Genomic DNA, 6,193 nt, shown 5'->3' with positions numbered 1-6,193 from the left:
CTCCTAACCTGTCCAAGTCCGTCTGCAGCCCCCTGTTTCCTCAATACTACCTGTCCCTCTACATATCTTTGTATCATCTGCAAACTTAGTAACAGTGCCATCAGTTTCTTCCTCCAAATTGTTCATGTATATTGTGAAAAGTTGTGGTCTCAGCACCAACCCCTGAGGCACACCACTAGTCACCAGCTGCCATCCTGAAAAAGACCCCTTTATCCCCACTCTCTGCCTTCTGCCAGTCAGCCAATTCTCTATCCATGGATAGGATCTTACCCTTAACACCATGAGCACTTAACTTATTTAACAGTCTCCTATGCGGCACCTTATCAGAGGCCTTCTGGAAATCTAAATAAATCACGTCCACTGGTTCTCCTTTATCTAACTCCCTTGTTACCTCCTCAAAGAACTCTAACAGATTTGTCAGACATGACCTCCCCTTGACAAAGGCGTGCTGACGCAGTCCTACTTTATCATGCACTTCTAAATACTCTGCGATCTCATCTTTAATAATGGGCTCTAGAATCTTGCTAATGACCAAAGTCAGACTAACTGGCCTACGATTTCTCATTTGCAGCCTCCCTCCCTTCTTAAATCGTGGTGTTACATTAGCTACTTTCCAGCCCTCTGGTAACCCCCCTGTCATGATGTGGGTATGCCGGCGTTGGACTGGTGTAAACACAGTAAAAAGTCTGACAACACCAGGTTTTAGTCCAACCTATCTGTCTCCCTGTCTCCAGTGATTCCTGAAAGATCACCACCAACGCCTCCACAATTGCCCCAGCTATCTCTTTTAGAGCTCTGGGGTGTAGTTAATCCAGCCCAGATTATTTATCCACCTTCAGACCCTTCAGTTTCCCAAGAACTTTCTCCTTAGTAATAGCCACTACACTCACCTGTGCCCCCGACTCTTCTGGAGCTCTGGCATCCCACTGGTATCTTCCACCATGAAGACTGATGCAAAGCAACTATTCCGTTCCTCTGCCATTGCTTTATTTCCCATTATTACTTCTCCAGCCTCATATTCCAGTGGTCCAATGGCTATTTTTGTCTCTCTCTCTTACGTTTTATAGATTGAAGAAACCCTTCCTATCTTCTTTTATATTACTAGCTAGTTTACACTCGTATTTCATCTTCTCCCCCCTTATTGCTTTCTTAGTTGTCCCTGCTCGCTTTTAAAGGCTTCCTAACCTTCTGGCTTCCCACTAATCCTTGTCACTTTATATGCTTTTTTTTTGTTTTTATGCTATCCTTGATTTCCCTCATCAGCCACGGATGCCTCGGCCTCCCCTTAGCATGTTTCCTCTCCCTTGGGTTGAGTTCCGTTGTGCTTCCTGGATGCTCTCAAAAACTCCTAATAAGGAATAAAGTCCTTGCCTTAGCATACTCTCCTTATAACTCAGGCCCCCTCGTCCTGGCAACATCCAAATAAATCTTCTTTGCACTCGTTCCGGATTATCAATGTCTTTCCTGTAACAGGGTGACCAAAACTGGACACAATACACTTAGGTTCCATTTCATTTCATTGCTCATCGCTGCCTTTCTTAACCGATGGATCTTCAGTCGCTCTTCCTTCATCTGGCTCCTTCACGTAGAAACTGCTGATTATTTTACAAGCTTGCTGTGTTTATTGCCTTGTGCTGTGGCTCAGTGGCTCACAACATGTGAGCCAGAGGGCTGTGGGTTCATAGTCCCACCACAGGGGCTTGGGGACAAAATCAAGGCTAGCATGGTGCTGAGAGAATCTTTCAGATGAGACATCAAAGCAAGTTTCGATCTGCCTCTCAGGTGGATGTGAATGATCCTATTTTATGGCACATTTTCCTCACCAAATTGGCCATTGTGCATCCCTCAACCAACATTACTGAAAGGAAATCAATTATCTCATTACTAGTTGAAGAATCTTTCTGTGAGCAATTTGAATGGTATGGTTTGCATGTTATAATGACTGCCCTTCAGAGAAATTCTTAATTGGCTGTTAAATGTTTTGGAACCTCTTCACTCAAAGGGTGGTGAATCTCTGGAATTCTCTGCCCGTTGAAGTGGTGGAGGCTGCCTCGCTAAATATTTTTAAGAAGCGGGTTGATGGGTTCTTGATAAGAGAGGGGATTAAGGGTTATGGGGAGAGGGCGGGAAAGTGGAACTGAGCCACGACAGATCAGCCATGATCTTATTGAATGGCGGGGCAGGCTCGAAGGGCTAGATGGCCTACTCCTGCTCCTATTTCTTATGTTCTTATGTTCTTATGAACCTGCTAAGGCCATTAATAGACTCTGGGTGGGATTTTATAGCAGCCCCTAAACATATCCTACACATCTTGGGACATGAAGGGGCAATTTAGCATGGCCAATCCACCTAAATTACACAAAGAACAAAGAATTACGGCACAGGAACAGGCCTTTTGGCTCTCCAACCCCGCACCGACCATGATGCCTGTCTGAACTAAAATCCCTTATCCTTCCGGGGGCCATATCCCTCTATAGGTGGTACAGTGGTTAACACTGCTGCTTCACAGCACCAGGGACCAGGGTTCAATTCCTGGCTTGGGCCACTGTCTGTGTGGAGTTTGCACATTCTCTCTGTGTCTTCCTCTGGGTGCTCCGGTTCCCTCCCACAGTCCAAGGATGTGCTGGTTAGTTGCATTGGCCATGTTAAATTCTCCCTCAGTGCACCCGAACAGGCACTGGAATGTGGCAGCTAGGAGATTTTCACAGTAACTTCATTACAGTGTGAATGCAAGCCTACTTGTGACTAATAAATAAACTTTAAACTTTATTCATCTATTTGTCCAGACACACCCTTAAAAGTCACTATCGTAATCTGCCTCTACTATCTCACCCGGCAGTGAGTTCCAGGTGCCCACCACCCTCTGTGTGAAAAACTTGCCTGGTACGTCTCCTTTAAACTTTGCCCCTCGCACCTTAAACCTACGCCCTTTAGTAATTGGCTCTTCCACCCTGGGGAAAAAAAAACTTCTGAATATCCATTCTGTACACATCTGTGGGAGGAAGCCAGAGCACCCGAAGGAAACCCACACAAACACGGGGCGAAAGTGCAAACTCTGAGAGCTAGGGCCGGAATCGAACCTGGGTCCCACGCGCTGTGAGGCAGCACTGCTAACCCCTTGTGTTGCAGTCTGTTTTACAGTGACGGGGATGGCTTGCTACTGACTGCCAGCGGGATCTTCCAGTTGCTGTTGCTGCTATTTTGCAAGCCTCATCTGCCCCCCTTTTGGGATAACTGCCATTGTGGGAGTGAGGTGAGGGATGAAAATCCTGCCCTATATAAATGCAAGTTTGATTTTCGTTAGAGATTTTTCTATGAGGCATTGGAATCAACCACTGAGTGATTTGATTTGATCTGATTTGATTTATTATTGTCACATGTATTGACAAGCAGTGAAAAATATTGTTTCTTGTGTGGTAAGCAGGCAAAACATACCATTCATAGAGAAGAAAACGTGAAAGTGCAGAATATAGTGTTACAGGTAGAAGAAAGGGTGTTGAGGGGGTCCTTAATTATGTTGGCTGCTTTTCCAAGGCAGTGGGAAGTATAGACAGAGTCAATGGATGGGAGGCTGGTTTGTGTGATGGATTGGGCTACATTCATGACCTTTCGTAGTTCCTTGTGGTCTTGGGCAGAACAGGAGCCATCCAAAGCTGTGATAGAACCAGAAGGAATGCTTTCTATGGTGCATCTGTATGAGTTATTGAGAGTCGTAGTGAACAAGCCAAATTTCCTTAGTCTTCTGAGGCATGGACTAGAGACAGCTGCATGTCGAACCAGGGAAGGGAAGAACAGTTATGTTCACTCGTGAACTAGTTAGGATTCTTACAGCAATGTTGCAACTTTCACAGTCATTTCCATTCTGACAGCTGGCCAGGACTTGTTGTTTATCACCAAATTGCAGTGAAACCAAGCTTTCCCACCCTACTTAGCCCTTCATGCACCATCTAGTAATGCCAGTTTTCTGAGCTTGGGGAGAATTCCCACACCACAGTCCTTCCCTGTCTCTGCTCAAACTACACCGACATCAGGATCATAATCTTCGCATTGTGGAAATGGATCTTGGCCTGTTCCCTGCAGGACTGCTGAAAGGCTGGTTACCCCCCTGACCCTTTTATCTGCCACTCTTAGCTCCCATTCTAGCTTTCATCCTTGTACTCAGGCTTCATGTGAGCAGAGAGACATTAAAGGACAGAAAGAAGAGACACTGGCTCGCACATTGTACTCTTCCCAAACTACCCAAAACCACGGGCGTTCCTGGGTAAAGCGGAAATCCAGATAAAAATCCAAGCCAACTTGGCAAGAAAAAAACTGATTTGAAAAGCTTCTCTCTAACAGCCTGGGGTAATGGAAACTGACCCAGGAGACCACACTGACAGCAATAATTCAACACAGTATCCACACCTTGAATGAGATGATCTTCCTCCAACCAATCAGCTGCAACTATTAAGTTTTAGATTATTTACTATTATCACAAGCAGGCTTATATTAACGCTGCAAAGAATTTACAATAAAAATCCCCTAGAAGTCACACTCCGCCGCCTGTTCAGATACAAACTGAGGGAGAATTTAGCATGGCCAATGCATCCAACCTTCGGACTGTGGGAGGAAACCAGAGCACCCGAAGGAAACCCTGGCAGACACGGGGAGAATAGATTATAGATCATAGAGCCCTATAGAACATTGAACATAGAACATTACAGCGCAGAACAGGCCCTTCGGCCCATGATGTTGCGCCGACCCGTTAAAAAACAATGACCCTCTAACCTAGACCAAACCCTTTCCATCCATAAACCTATCCACGGATCTCTTAAACGCCCCCAAACTAGACGCATTTACAACTGCAGCAGGCAGGGCATTCCAATCCCTCACCACCCTCTGGGTAAAGAACCTACCCCTGGCATCCGTCCTATAACTGCCACCCCTTAATTTAAAGTTATGCCCCCTCGTGCTAGCTTTCTCCATCCGAGGAAACAGGCTATCACTGTCCACCCTATCTAAACCTCTAATCATCTTATATGTTTCAATAAGGTCCCCTCGTAGCCGCCTTCTTTCTATAGAGCAGAAAGAGGCCCTTCAGTCCATTGAGTCTGCACCGAACACAATCCCATCCAGGCCCTACCCCCATATCCTTACATATTATACCCACTAATCCCTCTAACCTACGCATCCCTGGACATTAAGGGGCAATTTCTTAGCATGGCCAATCAACGTAACCTGCACATCTTTGGACTGTGGGAGGAAACCGGAGCACCCGGAGGAAACCCACGCAGACACGAGGAGAATGTGCAAACTCCACACAGACAGTGATCCAAGCCGGGAATTGAACCTGGGTCCCTGGCGCTGTGAGGCAGGAGTGCACCATCAGGCCACCCGAAATATGAAAATTTCACAAATTTGTGTGTCATCCTTGCGATGATAACCTTCTCTGTATCATTCCAATGTTAGCATGGGTCCGGTCCACGCTCCATGGAATCCGGAGAATCCGAGGCTCAGTGTCCACTGCATAAGAGGACAGGCAGTTCCAGACACCTTTGCTCACTGCATGTAGCACCCCCTCCAAACATCATTCCTTGATCTGGCCTTCTACAATTTAAGTTGTAGCCTATGGTCCTCCATAGAAGAGAGACTGACTAGACTGGGTCTGTACTTGTTGGAGTTTAGAAGGCTGAGGGGGGATCTTATAGAGACTTATAAGATAATGAAGGGGATAGATAGGGTAGGGGCAGAGAGATTCTTCCCGCTTAGAAAGGACAGCAGGACTAGAGGGCACAGCCTCAAGATGGGGGGGGGGGGGGCACAGTTTAGATCAGGGTTGAGGAGGAACTTCTTCACTCAAAGGGTGGTGAGAATCTGGAATTCTCCGCCCGTTGCAGTGGTGGAGGCTACCTCGCTAAATATATTTAAGTCTCGGGTAGATAGATTTCTGATAGACAGGGGAATTAAGGGTTATGGGGAGAAAGCAGGAAAGTGGAACTGAGCCACTTCAGATCAGCCATGATCTTATTGAATGGCGGGGCAGGCTCAAAGGGCTAGATGGCCTACTCCTCCTCCTATTTCTTATGTTCTCATGTTATCTCGGCGGGGCTAAACAAACATGAAGCTAAGAAAGCAACAATTGAAAATAATTGATGTTAACCTAAATACTCCTGTTCCTGCCAGTCCCATAATTGTTTCCAAATACAGTTCGAGT

The 6,193-nt window shown here is 46.2% G+C and overlaps 1 pseudogene; it reads right to left on the bottom strand.

Moving 5' to 3' along the window:
- Positions 1-5,376: 5,376 nt before the first annotated feature.
- On the bottom strand, positions 5,377-5,464 carry LOC145343595 (U6 spliceosomal RNA; annotated as a pseudogene).
- Positions 5,465-6,193: the final 729 nt, after the last annotated feature.

This window comes from Carcharhinus amblyrhynchos, chromosome 5 (genome assembly GCF_965287045.1).
Source record: "Carcharhinus amblyrhynchos chromosome 5, sCarAmb.v2.hapA, whole genome shotgun sequence".
Lineage (NCBI taxonomy): Eukaryota > Metazoa > Chordata > Chondrichthyes > Carcharhiniformes > Carcharhinidae > Carcharhinus > Carcharhinus amblyrhynchos.
The sequence above is the reverse complement of the archived record's forward strand: the minus strand, read 5'-3'. Positions and strand labels throughout refer to the sequence as shown.